The sequence below is a fragment of the Piliocolobus tephrosceles genome, chromosome 2, assembly GCF_002776525.5.
Source record: "Piliocolobus tephrosceles isolate RC106 chromosome 2, ASM277652v3, whole genome shotgun sequence".
Taxonomy (NCBI): domain Eukaryota; kingdom Metazoa; phylum Chordata; class Mammalia; order Primates; family Cercopithecidae; genus Piliocolobus; species Piliocolobus tephrosceles.
Window position 1 is genome coordinate 94590311 of NC_045435.1, and position 16909 is coordinate 94607219.

General features: G+C 44.5%; 1 protein-coding gene across 3 annotated transcripts in view; it reads right to left on the bottom strand.

Moving 5' to 3' along the window:
- Positions 1-10301, bottom strand: part of TRAK1 (trafficking kinesin protein 1) — a 137520-nt gene extending 127219 nt beyond the window's left edge. For all 3 annotated transcript variants that reach the window (XM_023231338.3, XM_023231337.3, XM_023231334.3), the window contains exon 1: positions 10021-10301. The gene's annotated coding sequence lies outside the window, so the exon portion shown is untranslated. The remainder of the gene's footprint in view (positions 1-10020) is intronic.
- Between the last annotated feature and the right edge of the window lie 6608 nt (positions 10302-16909).

Consider the following 16909-nt stretch of genomic DNA (forward strand, 5'->3'; position numbering starts at 1 on the left):
CCATTTTCTAAGACAGATGTCTGGGAAATTTAAAAACTCAAATCATAAACTATGTGGTGAGTGCCTGATATAAGGTTCATGTACACCCAGTAGGTGCCGCGTGGTGTTCAAAATCCAAGCCTACCAGGCAATGACGTGCTACACAAGGGATGGAAAGGCAAGTATATAAATAGGATATAAATAGTGATTAGAATTTTGGAGGCAATCACTCCATGAGCTAAAAGTAGAAACTTAAGCATTTATCTCAGATCACAGAAAAGACAATAAAAATTCCTCCAGGAAATACCGAAAACGCTCGGCTTCCACACACTGAGGAATGTAAATCAAGATCAGGGGCTGCTGCCATTTATACACCTCAGCCGGCAAAGAGCAAATGTGCTCATACCGGGGTTGCAGACAGTGGGCACCCACACAATCTCCCTCATCGTCTGAACAACACATACCACACAACCTCTATGACTCGCTCCATCAAATTACAGTCTCCAGCCTAGGAATTTGCACAAGTACATTCATCACTTGTTTGTTTAAATATGTGGGAACACGGCTATCCCCTAGCCAGTGGTATTTGCAAAATACTGGAAACAATCTACATGTCTTACAATAGGGAATTAATTAAATCAATCATGGGATTTATAGACAACGAAAAATAGGCAGCCAGCAAAAAGAATATGATGGATGGATGCTAAGTGGAAAGGTCTCCAATACAGATTACTGAGGAGAAAAGGCACTAATACGTTTAGTATATGTTCCTATGTGTAGAAAGCTTTCAAAGCAGGGGAGGGGACATACATATCATACAAACGCAAGCACAGAACATTTTTGGAAAGATACACAAGCAAGTCATTCCCTTGGGAGGAAAGGCAGAGGGCTGGGAATGTGATGAAGGTGGAAAACCTCAAAGTGTATTCTTTAAACTGTATGCATTTTTCCTGTTGCACACTTTTTAAGCCAATGCTCCTAAGGGTGAGTAGGAATGGCGCTTGAGGCACCACTTAAAATGCAAGAACTGAAAACAACTTACAGCACCCATCAATAGGGGGCTGCTGCAGTGGTTCTGTCTTGGATCCTTGAGTGGTCAGCATGCTTCACTGCCTTTGTGGCTGCCCCCTTCACAGCAATTCTACCTGCAGGGGGCAGGGCCTAACTGCTCATTACGTGCCCTAATGAGGGTACGTCCCCTCAGTGACATTTGAAATACAGGCTATGTCATTTTTCTTTAGCTTCTCCTTTATCGTATGGTAAAGTATTACGCTGATTCTTTTAAAATTATGTGTTTGGCCAGGCGCGGTGGCTCACGTCTGTAATCCTAGCACTTTGGGAGGTTGAGGCAGGCGTATCACTTGAGGACAGGAGTTCGAGACCAGCCTGGCCAACAAGGCAAAACCCCGTCTCTACTAAAAATACAAAAAAAATTAGCCGGGTGTAGTGGCACATGCCTAGAATCCCAGCTACTTGGGAGGCTGAGGCAGGAGAATCACTTGAACCCGGGAGGCAAAGGTTGCAGTGAACTGAGATCACACTACCGTACTCCAGCCTGGGCAATAGAGCAAGATTCCATCTCAATAAAAGATAGAAATAAAAATAAAATTATGTTTTTAAGAGGATTCATTATCTATGAATTTCATTTAAGGGTAATAAAAAAAGGAATTACAAAATGCTTCTTCTAAAAAGAAATATTAGGTTTTCCAGGACTGAGAACTCCTGGGTTTTCCTAGCCTGTTCGGGTTGCTAGAGCAAAATACCATAAACTGGTGGCTTGTGAACAATAAACATTTATTTCTCCCAGCTTTGAGGACTGACAAGTCCAAGATAAAGGCACCAGCAGACATCTGGTAAGGGCTTGGTTCCTGGTTCACTGATGGCACCTTCTCACTCTGTCCTCACAGGGTAGAACAGGCCAGCTAGCTCTCCAAAACCTCTTTTATAAGGATACTAATCCACTCATCAGGGCTCTGCCCCTGTGACCTAACCACCTCCCAGAGGCTCCACCTTCTAATACCACTGCACTGCTGATTCGGTTTCAACATTCCTATTTTGGGGAGACAAATATTCAGACCACAGCCTGGTTTAATTAACTGACTGATGATGATGATGATGATGATACAGCCAAACAATGGGATATTATGTCACTATTTTAAAGAATAAGGTAATACCATGTGAATTCATCTTAAATAATATGGTTAATTGTCTTAAAATGCAGATCAAGGAATAGGATATGGTCCCATCTGTGATTTTTAGAAAATGAGTATGTGCATAAAAACTTCTTGGAATTAATTTTTTACCCATTAAACTGCACTGATAGTGGAGTGAGAACTGCTCTGCACTGACTGTATTTTGGTACACTTTCAAGTTTTACCACCTGCATGTGTTATTATTTTCATAATTTAAAACCCCATTTAACAGTAAATGAAATTAATACAAAAGAAAAAAATGAAGAAGGGGTCAGAAAATAATGCTGCCGGGTCTAAACCTCAGGGATTCCTATTTTATACAAGAGGTTAAGCTGCCTACTCTGCGCCTCCTCAGAGGTGGGGGTGGTAACAGCACCCACCTCAGAGCTGTGCTGAGGACAACGTAAGTTCCAGGAGACGCACCTGGAAACCTGCCAGGCACAGAGCTCCTCCTCAGTAAATGGCAGCCACCATTAGGATCTGTGAAGGCTAACTGTATATAATATGTGTCTCCTTGACTGCGGCATGGGGTGGCCAGAAATTTGGTCAAGAATGATTCTAAATGTGTCTGTGGTAGTGTTTCCGGGTGAGATGAGCATGAATGAGTAGGCTGAGTAAAACAGATGCCTCCTTACTGTGAGTGAAGTGGACCTCATCCAATCAGTGGGGTCTGAAAAAAGCAAAGAGGCGACCCACCCCCAGGGTCTTCAGGACTGGAACACCAGTTCCTGGGCCTCAATCCTGTCAAGCCCTTGGACTGCAACTATACCACTGGGTCTCCCAGGGCTCCAGCTCGCCAACTGCACATCTTGGACTTGTCAGCCTCCACCATCAAGTAACACAATTCCTTGTAATAAATCTCTATATATGTTTCTCCTATTGGCTCTGTTTCTCTGGAGAAACCTACAATAGGATTCATAAAATTATATTTCTTCCAGATCTAGTTATAAAGTTATATCTTTGCTGGGCACTGGGGCTCACACCTATAATCCCAACACTTTGGGAAGCCAAGGTGGTAGGATCACTTGAGGCCAGAAGTTCAAGACCAGCCTGGTCAAGGTAGCAAGAGCCCATCTCTACCCACAAAAAAAAAAAAAAAAAGCCAGGTATGGTGGCTCCAGCCTGTAGTCGCAGCTACTTGGGAGATGGAGGTGGGAGAATCACTTGAGCCCAGGAATTCAAGATTGCAATAAACCATGATTGCATGGCACCACTGCACTCCAGCCTATGTGACACAGTAAGACTCTGACTCTAAAAGTAAAATAAAGTTTCAGCTCCTGATGGTTTCAGCCTGACTTGCTCAAGTTTTTCAATGTTTATGAGAGATCAGGGGTCAGTGAAAACAGAGAAGTTTCTGACTCCAAAGTTCGTCCTGGGGCCGTGGGTCCCAGACTCACACGCCAACCCAACTGCTCAGCCTGAGCCTGGCATTGGTGCACCCTGAATCCTCTCAGTCACTCCCAGTCAATGTTCCCACAACAGCCCTTGGCTGAGCAGGAAGAACAGGGTGCCGAGGCCCACACCTGGTCACTCTGCCAATAATTGCCATTTTTTTCTATTATAATTTATTATTTGCCAGCTTCCAAAAACAGTTTGCGGTGAACAAAGATTGATACATTATATACATTATATACATGAAAAGCTTGTTTCGGCCAGGCGTGGTGGCTCACGCCTGTAATCCTAACACTTTGGGAGGCCTAGGTGGGCCTGAGCTCAGGAGTTCGCGATCAGCCTCGGCAACATGGCGAAATCCTGTCTCTACTAAAAATACAAAAAATACAAAAAATTAGTGGTGCACGCCTGAAATCCCAGCTATTCGGAAGGTTGAGGCAAAAACCTTGTGATAAAAATTCTACCTACTCACCTAGTCATAAGGAAACTGAAGGGTAGGAAGATTAGCTGGTGGCCCCTAAATCATTTATAGCGTATTTAAAAGGCAGAGGTGAATGTTTCCACGGTTTTGCAAAGATCAAATGCTCTCTCTAGAAATCAGCATAAGAGGGCCCCTTTCTGCATTCCATTTGCAAAAACAAATCAACTGTGAAATAAAGGAGATTCCACTGAGAGGAGAAAAGAAAACTTCTAAATAACACATTTAGAAAATATGCGTTATTCCCTAGATTGTCATTTACATTTTCTCACTCTGCTGTAAAAGGGATGTCACTGTTCATTCTTTTCTGTTTCATTAATATAGCCAAATAAAAGACCCATTTAGATTATAAATTTTCAATAGAAAACACGTATAAAAATTATACTAGACAGAAATTGACAGGGCCTTAAATTTAATTAATAAGATGTGTAAGAATTCCAAAATGTTTTATTTGAGCATGTTTTCAGAGGATAAGACATCAAGTTTTATGGCTTAAATCAGTGACAGAAAAGGAACAGCTCCCGGGTCAGTCATGGTGGCTCACACCTGTAATCCCAGCACTTGGGGAGGCCGAGTCAGCGGGATCACTTGAGCCCGGGAATTTAAGACCAGGCTGGGCAACACAGTGAGTCATACAATAAAATAATATGAGATAAAATAAAACAGTAAAATAAAATAAATAAAAGGAACAAATTCTAGGTCATGGTCTTTTGATGAAGAGTCCTCCCAGGCAGGGCTGCTTCTGTTAGCAGATTTGTCCTAGGCAATTCTCACTTGGTTTACAGCTTCTCCTTTACACCCTGGCCCACCTCTGTGCTCTGAGGGCAGGACCAGTCCTCACCGATCCCAGGAATTAACATAAACCCCAGTAAAAAGTTGGCCCTGGATGCATGCTGGTTCAACACGCAAAAATCAATACGATTGCCTCAGTAAGATGCATGTTTAAAGTGTCTTTAGGCTTATTCAGTAAGATTTACACGTTTTAAAGCCTAAAACTGACTGGAATGGAACAGGAGCTCACTGCTCTCAGGAATTAACTGTTTTCTGGCTCAGACAGCTCTCCGGAAGCAGCGTGTAGACAGGACAGAAACCAGATGGGTCATCAACCACCAGACTCTGACCAGCTTAGAGGAAGTGAGAGGTGTCAGCCCCACAGCAAGAGACAAGCCACAGCAGATCTGATTAGTAAGCCTCCATCACTGGGGTGTGGGTCCAAGTCCCAGGCCCAAGCATTTAGTAAAGGACAAAAAAGAAAGGGAAGGTGGAAGAAGAGGGAAAGGGGAGAGAGGGAGGGAGACAGTCTAACTCTGTCCTTCACCTTCTGAAAAATTTCTTGCTGACCCAAGATACCAGGTTAGCATCCAACAAACCAGGATAAAGACAAGACATAGGATTAGAGAAATCACAGCTGGAGAGGCGGAGGACGCCTTAGAAACCCTGTTGACCCACTGCAGAGAACTGTGAAGGGAAAGGGAGTGGGAGTGCCCAGGGAGTCTGGACTCAACTCAGCCCTGTGCTTACGCCCTGCAAGTATCACTTGCACCTACTGAGCCTGGGCAAGGGGACAAGGGGACCTGGGAACGGGAGATGGTGGGGGTGAGGGCAGTGGTTGTGTCTCTAAAGCCCCTTTGCTCTGCCTATCATTCAACATGGCAATTTCTCTACCACATGACCATGAACAACCTCCCAAGCAGCACAGAGCAAGAGAGAGACAGCTTCTCCTGAGGTCTTTTCTCCTTTCCGACCATACCACAAAGAAAACAGACAGCAGACAGACCTGGCAAACATACTTACCACAGGAGTTTGTCCGAATGAGCTTGCCTTGGCAGAGTCCTGGCAGAGGCTGGGCCCTGACGGGCTGCCCGAATTGAAAAACCAATGCCATGTGCAGACATAAACTCCAAAGGCACTTCAGAGAACAGAGAGAGCCTCCATGACAGCCCAGCCCCAGCAGTACCTCGCACAGCCGTCCTCCCGTGCCTTCCTCAGCAGTTTTCTGAGTTTGCTTGTTAGGGCAAATCCTAAGATTGTGAGCTGCCCTGGAAGCACAATGGGTTACGTAACTCCAGGCAGCCTGGGAACCCTATCGGCTCATCTTGTTAAGCCACCCCAAACAGAAAATGACGCACCCAAAAATGTTATACTTCTAGGTTGGGGGTAGGGGAGAACAGGGCTTTGTGACGGGCATTCCGTTTTGCCTAAAAATTAAAGTGGAACAAAAAGTCTGCTGTTCATCTCAGGGCTTGCTGGGAACTGGGGGAGGAGTGAAATTATCAAGGGCTGAATGCCAAGCGGTGTCCTGAGACTGCACTTGGCAAAGCCCTGGGAGGCCACAGATGCATTCTTGGGGATAGTCTAGGTCTCTCGGAGAACTTTTTTCCATTTAATGTCTTCCTTTCAATGACTGCCTAGTAAAACTTTAATCTGAGCATGTTCTCCATCACCTGACAGCCCATCCCTTAAACGCAGAAGAGTGTCTGTGTTTACACTCCTGCTTACCAAGCCAGTGCGAAACACAACAGCACTGAGCTGTTTCTCAGCTTTCCTCTGGTCCCAACAAAGAATCCTCAAGTCACCACATCCTATAGGGTTTGAAGTTTCAGCACTACATTCTGCCATTTCTTTGTTTTTTGGTTTTTTTGTTTTGTTTTGTTTTGTTTTGCTTTGTTATCTTGAGACAGAGTCTCACTCAGTCACCGAGGCTAGAGTGCGGTGGTACTGTATCGGCTCACTGTAACCTCTGTCTCCTAGGTTCAAGCAATTCTCCTGCCTCAGCCTCCCGAGTAGCTGGGATCACAGGTGTCCACCACCATGTCTGGCTAGTTTTTATATTTTTAGTAGAGACGAGGTTTCACCATGTTGGCCAGGCTAGTCTTGAACTCCTGACCTCAGGTGATCGGCCCGCCTCGGCCTCCCAAAGTGCTGGCATTAAGACATGAGCCACCACGCCCGGCCATGAAGTTTCAGCACTACATCCTGCCATTTCTTTACCCTCCGTTGTCACATTCGGAGAAAGTGAAACCACTTTAACAGGCTGGATACTTCCTGGATTTCACTGGTACAGACGCCACTAGAATCCCATGGATCAATTCATGTGTTTGCACAAATGTAGATGCAGTTGGGTCATTGCCTCCTCCAAAAAGCCCTCATGGTCTTTTCCTGTCCTTTCCCCTCCAAGGTTCAGCCTGGCACCCTCCTTGGTGCCCTCCTGTGCTGTGCTTATCACTGTGCTAACCTCGGTGTACAGTCAATTTCTACTCACTCATCTGTCTCCCCAACTAGACTGCATTCTTAGGCAGCAAAGAACCCCTGCCCTGGGGTCCTGCAGACGTGGATACAACTCCTGCCACTCAGGAGTTCCACCACGGTGCTGAACATTGCGAGATCTAGACTCTTCACCTACACGAAGGGGATAATAATACCCACTGCACAAATCGACACAATTGATATACCCAACAAATGTTCACTGAGCACTGGCCACAGGCAGGCACTATGGTAGTCACTGGATTCAGGAGTGCGCAAAGCAGACACAGAGTTTGCCCTCTGCAAGTTTACAGTCTACTGCAACTTGGGAAACAAAACACAAATATAGTAGCTCAGAGGATGGTTAAGTCTGGGGAAAAAATTAAGCAGGAAAGGGAGATGGCGAAAGGTGGGGCAGATCACTCTTTATGTTGGGGGGAGGGTCACAAAAAGCATCAAATAAAATGTCACTTGGAGAAGGAAGAGGGGGGTCATGAGGATATCTGGAGTTGAGGCAGTCCAAAGACCCTGAGACCGGATGTGCCTGGTGAGTTCAAGGTTAAGTGAGACGGCCAGTGTGTCTGGAGCACAGAGGGCACAGAGGAGGCAGGTCAGTGGGGCAAAGAGGGATTCCCATCATTCAGCCCCTTCCTGACAGGTCTCTATAGAAGGGGAGCTCACTGTAAGTCTGGAGGAGAGTTAAACCATCTGACTGCATTAAAAGCCAACTCTCATGGCTGGGCGGAGAGAAAGAATTTTACGGAGGCAAGGGTAGCAGTAGGAGGTCCCACTGGGAGACCAGTGTAGTCACCCAGGTGTGAGATGGGGGTGGCTGGGACACAGTAAATGCTGAGTAGATTCTGGACACACTCTGAAGACAGAGCCAACAGAATTCCTGACAACCTGAGGTATGAAACGCAGAAAGGCAGAATCACAAATGCCTCCAAGGGTCTTGGCCTGAGCAACTAGAATAATGAAAGCACCATTTACAAGGATGGGGAAAACCCTAAGAAAAGCAGGTGGAGGTGGAAACCAGGAGCTCATTTTTGGTCACTTGAGTTTGACATGCCTGTTGGACATCTAACTGGAAACGCATGTGGAGTCGGTCTGAGATGTCTGGCCTTAAGAAGAAAGGTCCAGGTTGAGTAGAGAAACCAGCGAGTGGCCAGTACAGAAGGCGATTTTAAAACCTACGTGCTGGGTGAGACCATGTGCTGCATGGGTGCGTACATAAGAGCAAAGAGGCGGAAAGGTTGGGCCCTGGGCCCTTCAACGTTCCCAGGCTTGGGAGAAGAGGAAACGCAGCCACTGAGGCAGAAGAACAGGGAGAATGTGGGGACCCAGAAGCCAAGTAAAGACTGTACTTCCAGGAGACAGGACTTGGCAACAGTGTGAACTACTGCTGAAAAGTGAAGTAAGGTGAAGGCAGAGGATAGACTGGACTGAACCAGGTTGTCAGTGCGGTGGGGCATAAGCCTGCCTGCAGTGGACTCCAGAGAGAACAAAAGAAAAACCAGAGTAAGCAAAAAGTAGAGCAGAGACACTGGCCTGCGGGAAACATGGGACTGAGAAGGATTCTATTTCCGAAGAGGGAGATCATAGCATGTTTCTGCACTAAAAAGAAAGATCCAAGTGCCAAGGGGAAAAGAATGATGCAGTAGAGGAAAGGGAGATATCGGAACTGTGTCCTTCAGGGGGCAGGCAAGCGGGAGAGGGACTCAGTCACAAGTGGAGGACAACTTGTGTGGGCCACTTGACAAAAAGGGAGAGGTGGTGTTTGGGGGCCTAACCCAGGAGGAGCTAGGCACCAGGCTGGGACCCTCAGCCTTCTCTGTGCCTTTCTGTATCCAGGGAACCCCTGACACACAGGAGGTCCCCAAGGCTTAACTGGTAACACAGAACCAAGAGAAGCTACTGGAAGCCAACTTGCATATATTAAGCTGTCATCAGGCATTACTTCAAACAGACAAACAAAAGCAAACACTGCAGACAAAAATGAAAAACTGAGCAAACTTCTATATGAATGCAACTGGATTGAACTATAATTTTGCTACTTGCTGCTGTTGTGCACACCATGCTACACCATTTCCATTGAGAGCCCTCTCTTGTGCTAGCTCCAAGCACTTGTCTCAATGTTTCCTTGGGGAAAATAAAAAAGCAATAGCTCTAGTATTAAGTGCCTGCACAGCAGATGTTCCCACTGGGAGGTGATTACCACCTGGGACACTGAGAGTTATGACTGACACAGGTATCTGTAAAAATCCATGTCTGTGCAAATCCTGATGGTGTACAAAGGGCACTCCATGAAGGTTTCTGTTTTTGCATCCCACAATGACAGTGCATGTTATTCCCGTTATATCTGTTTTATATCTGAAGAACCTGAGTCCAAAGAGAGAAGGAAGGGTTCAATCTACACTGAGTGCCTGTGATGAACCATGCTTGCTGCTCAGGTTTCAATGTTACCATCTTTAACCTTCATGACAATTCAGTGAAGTGCTGTCTACATCTCCGTCAGGATAGTAGGTCAACAACTGACCCAAGTTACAAAATGGTTCACTGGCAGAACAGGTTCTGGATGGGAGATCTCACAATCCCAAAGCTCAGAGTCTTTTGCACTTTAGTGGTTCCCCTCCGCATACCTCCCCGAGACCCTCCCATGTGGCTGCATTCCTTCCCTAATCCTCAGTGACTGAAACCTCCCTCCCTTCCTCCCTGGCAGGAAGAGGGCCCCCATACCAGTAATGGTGCAGGCATCCCGGTACCCTCTGTAGCTGGGAGCATCTTCCACAGCCTCGCTTATGTAGTGTTCCTCAGGGATGCCCGGGCTGCAGGCTAGGACTGCATGGTTGCATGCCTCCGAAGGGGGCACGGAGTTGGCCAAAGTGTCGTCGTGCAGAGCTGTGGCGTCCAGCTTGGCAGGTTTCACAGGGAGGTGCCCACTGCCATCGGGGGCCCCACTGCCAGAGTCTGGGGCAGTTGGGCAGATGGCCCCCAGTAGTTCTGGTACACCAGCAGGGGCTCCTTACAGGGAATCTATGGGACAATTGAGAGAGAGGGGCACAGTTAGAGTCTATTGATAAACCTGGACAAATCTTTAGAAAATAAGGGCCCGGGGATGACGTGCATTCAGACTGCGAATTCTGAAAAGTGTTTCCCTCAAGTCATGGCATCTCCAGTCACACTGCTTAGTTTCAATAAAATAACTGCAGCAAAGTTCCATTCAACTAATCAATACTGACCAAAACGTGGAGCACATGGCTTCATTTGCTTATTGAAACCTGCCTTGAAGCAGCTCTAAGCAAATAAACACACTGGAGCACAGCTAAAACCTGTATTCCTACAGGATTTATACACACAAAGAGAGGTAACATTTTTATTTGTATAAACTCTTTCAAGCACAGTAACTTCTCAACTCTCTAAGAACTTTAATGTATGCCCCTACCTTAACCTACGGTGAGAAATTAGGGGACTCCTTTAAGAACCTGATGAAAACGGCCGGACACGGTGACTCACTCCTGTAATCCCAGCACCTTGAGAGGCTGAGGTGGGCGGCTCATTTGAGGTCAGGAGTTTGAGACCAACCTGGCCAATATGGTGAAACCTCATCTCCACTAAAAATACACACACACACAAAAATTAGTCAGGTATGGTAGCAGGCACCTGTTATCCCAGTTACTCAGGAGGTTGAGGCAGGAGAATTGTTTGAACCCGGGAGGCAGAGGCTGCAGTGAGCCGAGATCACGCCACTGCACTCCAGCCTGGGCAACACAGTGAGACTCTGTCTCAAAAAAATGAATAAATAAAAAAGAAAGAAAAGAAATGAAAAAGAAGAATCTGATGAAAACTATAGACTCGTCCCCATTTAAAATCTGACTGGGACTAAAGATAACTGCTGAGAAAATATGGCACATGACACAGGCTGCTAAACACTCTGCTCTGTTCCGACAACAGCACACCTACATACAGGCCACTTCCCACACATTTCAGGAGCGCCGCTGTCTCACCTCCCAGCGCACCTGCACACACACCACATGTGTACACACAAAATGTCAAACAGGAGCTTAATGAAAAAGGAAACTTACAAAACATTCCTCAGCACAAGATATCTCAAATTGTGGTCTGAGAATATCTCACGCAACATGTACAGTCAGTTCTGAGAGAAAACTATAGCCCTGAATCTGTGACATTTTTCCCAACAAGTTTATTTACCAAAATACACCAGGAATTCCTATTACAGGCTGAGTATCCCTTATCTGAAATGCTTTAGAACAGAAGTGTTTCAAATTTTGGATTTTTGGCTGGGCACGGTGGCTCATACCTGTAATCCCAGCACTTTGGGAGGCCAAGGCAGGCAGATCACTTGAGGTCAGGAGTTTGAGGCCAGCCTGGAAAACATGATGAAACCCCATCTCTGCTAAAAAATACAAAAAGTAGCTGGTCGTCGTGGCACATGCCTGCAAACCCAGCTACTCGGAAGGCTGAGGCAGGAGAATCACTTGAAACCGGGAGGCGGAGCTTGCAGTGAGCCAAGATCACGTCACTGCACTCCAGGCTGGGCAACAGAGCAAGACTCTGTCTCAAAAAGAAAAAAAAATTTTGATTTTTTTCAGATTTTGGGATATTTGCCTTACACTTACCAAGTGAACATCCAAAATCCAAAAATCTGAAATCTGAAATGCTCCAATGAGCATTTCCTTTGAGTGTCATGTAAACACTCAAAAAGTTTCACATTTCAGATTTTCACATTAGACATACTCAGCCTGTATAAATGAACTCAGCCCAGGCAATAAACTTCCTGCCCTCATTAACATGAAAAAATAAATATGAAAATGGGAAGGACGGGTAGGAGAGTCTGTATATCCCTGGTGAGAAAAGAAAGTTAACAAGAATTCTTTAGAATTTCTGCAAAACAACATGTACATAAAACTAGATTGGCATGAAGAAAAAAAAAGAAAAAGAACACTGGATTGTCACGCCTAGTCAGTGACTCAAACACAGATGAATAGATAAGCTGCCTCACTAGAAAAGCCTATAATCCTCAAGCAGAACCCAGAACATTCTGGACAGCAGAAGGCTGAGCGGGGTGGACTAGAAGACCCCCAACAGTCACCAATGGTGGTCAAGGGTCCAGGATGGGATTTCACTGGCTGAAGCTGGGCACTGCCACAACCCACCCCCAGTGGGTCCCAAGGGGGCTTCTCCATGCTGGTCAAGTTGTGATTCTTGGTCTGGAGACTGACTTGCAGACTAGAATCAGTGCATGAAACTCCATCAAGCTGCACTCTTGACAATTCATACACTATTTTTACACTTTTTAAAAAAATATGGAGTCTTACAACTATGTTGCCCAGGTTGTTCTCCTGGGTTTAAGTGACCCTCCTGCCTGAGCCTCCCAAGTAGCTGGGATTATAGGTGCACACCACCAAGCCCAGTTCTCATACACTTTCTTTGTATGTCTATTTCAATTAAATGATGAAAAGGTTAGTGAATGCAGATACCGAATCTATAAATCAGCTTAAGAAGTCATCCCTAAACCAAGAAAGGCATACTGATGAGAGTTCCAGAAAAACCAAAAAAAGCTTAAGACAAAAAGAGTAAAGTATATAAAAACACCAACTTTAAAATGCTTTTCTAGAGGTGAAGATGTACACCTCTAAATCAAAAGGTTCTACACCAAGACCCAGACAAAATCAATGAAAAACTAATAATATCCAGGGATATAATCTAGTAAAAATTTTAAATTCCAAAGATTTAGATAAAAATATGACAAACGTTAAAAAGGTATCCCCACATGCCATACCAGTGGGATAATTCCTCAGAATTTATTTATTTATTTATTTATTTATTTATTTATTTATTTATTTATTTATTTATTTATATTTAAGACAGGGTCTCATTCCCATCACCCAGGCTGGCGTGCAGTGGCACAATCACAGCTCACTGCAGCCTTGACCTCCTGGGCTCAGGTGATCCTTCCACTTTAGCCTGTAGCTGAGACTAGAGGCGCGCACCACCACACCCGGCTAATTTTTGTATTTTTAGTAGAGATGAGGTTTCGCCATGTTGCCCATGCTGGTCTGGAACTACGGACTCAAGTGATCCACCTGCCTCAGCCTCCCAAAGTGCTAGGATTACAGGTGTGAGCCACAGTGCCCAGCCAGTTCCTCAGAAACTTAAGTGAAAGATAGTCACAGAAGACTTTTATAACCAATTAAGCTACTGTAATACACAAAAACAATTGGCAGATATTTAGAAACTCAAAGACCCTGACGTTCCTGAGGGGCTCCAAGTCTGCTGATGACACCTCACGGGCTCTCACTAACACAGGTCACCATAAAGAACTCAAAAGGTGAGGAAGACATGGCAAAGTAAAACTGGCGGGGAAATTAAACCAGGAACACTTAAAATCAACATATAAATAATGCAGTTCATTCACAGACCTAAAGCAGACATAGCTCAAAAGAAAAATGGGCAAAGGATATAAAAATTCCCTCCCCCTGCCAAAACATAACACACATACACAGTTTAAGGAAACTTAACAGTGATTTAAAAAAACAACAACAAAGACTTAAAAAATATAACAATGCTCAAGTTCACAACTGATTTAGGAAACTTATAGACTTATATATTATTGGAGTAAGGTGAGAAGTATAAATTTGGAAGAACAGCCCGAAAAAAATTTACTGTGGTTCTCTGGCTCAAGTATATATAGGTCAAAGATGTATGGCACAGTGAAATGCTACAAACAACCTAACAAGCCACAGCAGAGGATCGAGTCATTAATTATGGGACAGCTATCAAGAAGTCAACCATGCTGCCATGAAGAGGAAGTGTCAGAGCATATATTAATTTATCAACACAGAAAGATGCAGTAGGCAGAAAAACAGTAGATAGTGAATGTGGTCTTGGAAAGGTTTTAAAATGCATTAATAAACTGAAACCTTGTTCAAGCCTTCTTTAACCTGTACTTAGACATATTCTATCTGATCCATACACAGAAGTTTGAAATACTTTCTCCCTTTGCAAGATACAATTGTTCTTCTGAAAACTAAGACAGTTTCATTTAAATCAATATGGTTTTGTTTTGTTTTTACAAAGGCTCTAATATGTAAAGATTTCTCTCTCTCTCTCTCTCTCTCTCTCTCTTGTTTTTGAGACAGGTTTTGTGCTCTGTCTCCCAGGCTGGAGTGCAGTGGTGCAATTTCAGCTCAATGAAGCCTCGGCCTCCTAGGTTCAAGCAATTCTCCTGCCTCAGTCTCCCAAGTAGCTGTGACTACAGGCATGCACCACCACGCCTGGCTAATTTTTGTATTTTTAGTAGAGATGGGGTTTCACCATGTTGGCCAGGCTGGTCTCAAACCCTTGGCCTCAAGTGATCCACCCACTTCAGCCTCCCAAAGTGCTGGGATTATAGGTGTGAGCCACAGGGCCTGGCCTTAATGTGTAAAGATTTCTTAAAGAGGTTTTATAGTCAAGCTTTACATAACTTTCGCTTTCATAACTTTTTATTATAACAAGCTTTTTATAACTTACCTATAAACAAGCTTTTTATAACTTACCTTTATAACATACAGGTATATATAACATGTTTATATATAACATATAACACGTATATGTTATATGTTATATATAAACATGTTATATATACCTGTATGTTATAAGCTTTTTATATCTTACCTATAAAATGAGGAAGATGGCCTAAATCATGATCAATAGCCCTAAATCACTACTGTTTCTCCTCCTAATATCTGTGTTTCCACTTACAGCAGCCAGACACTTAACTCAGAAACATACTGCTACAAAATAAATATTTTAAGTATAAGCACTTTCTGAAAAAAAAACAAAATTTGGAGACATCAGCAAATGCTCACCTCACCCAAGACTCAAAAGGCAAACACAAGCCACAGTTTCGAAATCCAAAGAAACTTTACATGTGCAGCAACTGGCAAAGCTATTCAGAAGCCTGAGAGGCCCCTCTTGAAATGACAAGACTAAGCTTTTACCGATTAAATTCAAGTGGAAAACAACCTAAATTTCTATTCATGAAAAACAGTCATAAATTATGGCTCATCCAAACTACTGAATTATGTAAAATGTAAGGCACTTATCCATATAAGGCACTTGCCCCTGTGTCTAGTACAAATTAGATTCTCAAAATAATTACTATCATTAACATTATAATTTCCAGATTCTCAGAATCAGGCATCTTTCTTGGTTCTACTATAGTATTCATATGCCAGCATTTCCAAACCTACTTTACCATGGATCCTTTCTCCACATACCTATCTACATGGCATTTGTTTCATGGAGTACATTTTGGGGAAAGCCTCTATCTCAGACACAAGCTTCATGCATTGTCCATCTACCACCATGTGTCCAGGGCCAATCTCCCCCCCACCAAGAAATTGTGAGCTCCTTGAAAGCATGGACTGGTGCTGGCACATATTAGGTACTAAGTAAATGTTTACAGAATAAATAACAACAAATGAAAGATGGGGTTTGGTGCAAATGACTCTGAGGATCCCTTGAAGCTTTAAAGCTCAAGTTCTATCATTTATACTGAACCAAAGGGTCTAAACTCCCAAATTCCACACTGCTAACTTTGAGGACTAACAGAAATCAATGAAAACCACCTGAGGGACTCCTAAGTGTTCCAAGTATGCAGACCACAGCCCATGGGCTCTCTAGGCTGTCTTGAGTTTAACCTTACTTCATCGTTCTCAATACAGACCAATATACATCAAATGTGGCTTACAGGGGCCAGGCCCAGTGGTTCACACCATAATCCTAGCACTCTGGGAAGCCCAGGCAGGTAGATGGCTTGAGCCCAGGAGTTCAAGACCAGCCTGGGCAACATGGTGGAACCCTGTCTCTACAAAAAAACACAAAAAATTGACCAGGAATGGTGGCCTGTGTCTGTGGTCCCAGCTACTAGGGAGGCTGAGGTGGGAGAATCACCTGAGCCCGGGAAGTTCAGGCTGCAGAGAGCCATGAATGTGCCACTCCACTCCAGCCTGGGTGACACAGCGAGATCTTATCTCAAAAAAAATAGTAGTTTAACAGTCAAACACATAAAATGACCCAGATACAACAATTCAAGGATCAGGAGACATCATTTATAGACCACTCAAAAGCTATCTGTAAGGCCTCCACCCATTTTCTAGCTTGAAGAATGAGTCATAGCATGTGCCCTCTGGGGACACCCAGGAATTTGCAGGGCAAAGGTGACAACCTTTCCCCACGGTGCCAGCCTAACTTCACTCTAATGTAAACAGGCATTTCTGAGGTTTCACAGGGGCTCAGGAACAAAGCATCCACTGCCCTGGATGTTCTCTGGCTCCAGCAAACCCTGGCACACCAGGCAAAAGGCTTCTTTCAGGCAGAGGAAACAAACAAGGCTTAAGAAAAGTAGAGTGGATGGCATGGCCCTGAGAGATGAAAGCGCCTCTGTTTAGTTTACTGAATTCTGCCTAGAGAGCTGCAGGAAGGCAGGATTTTTCTTAGCAGAGGAGTGAGAAATTCTGCAACCTGGTCAATTTTTCAGCAAAAGAGGTGCCAGGAAAAGAAGCAGGATAAAGTATACATGGAAGCTGAGCCTGGGGTGGGTGGCCCAGGTCCCCTATCC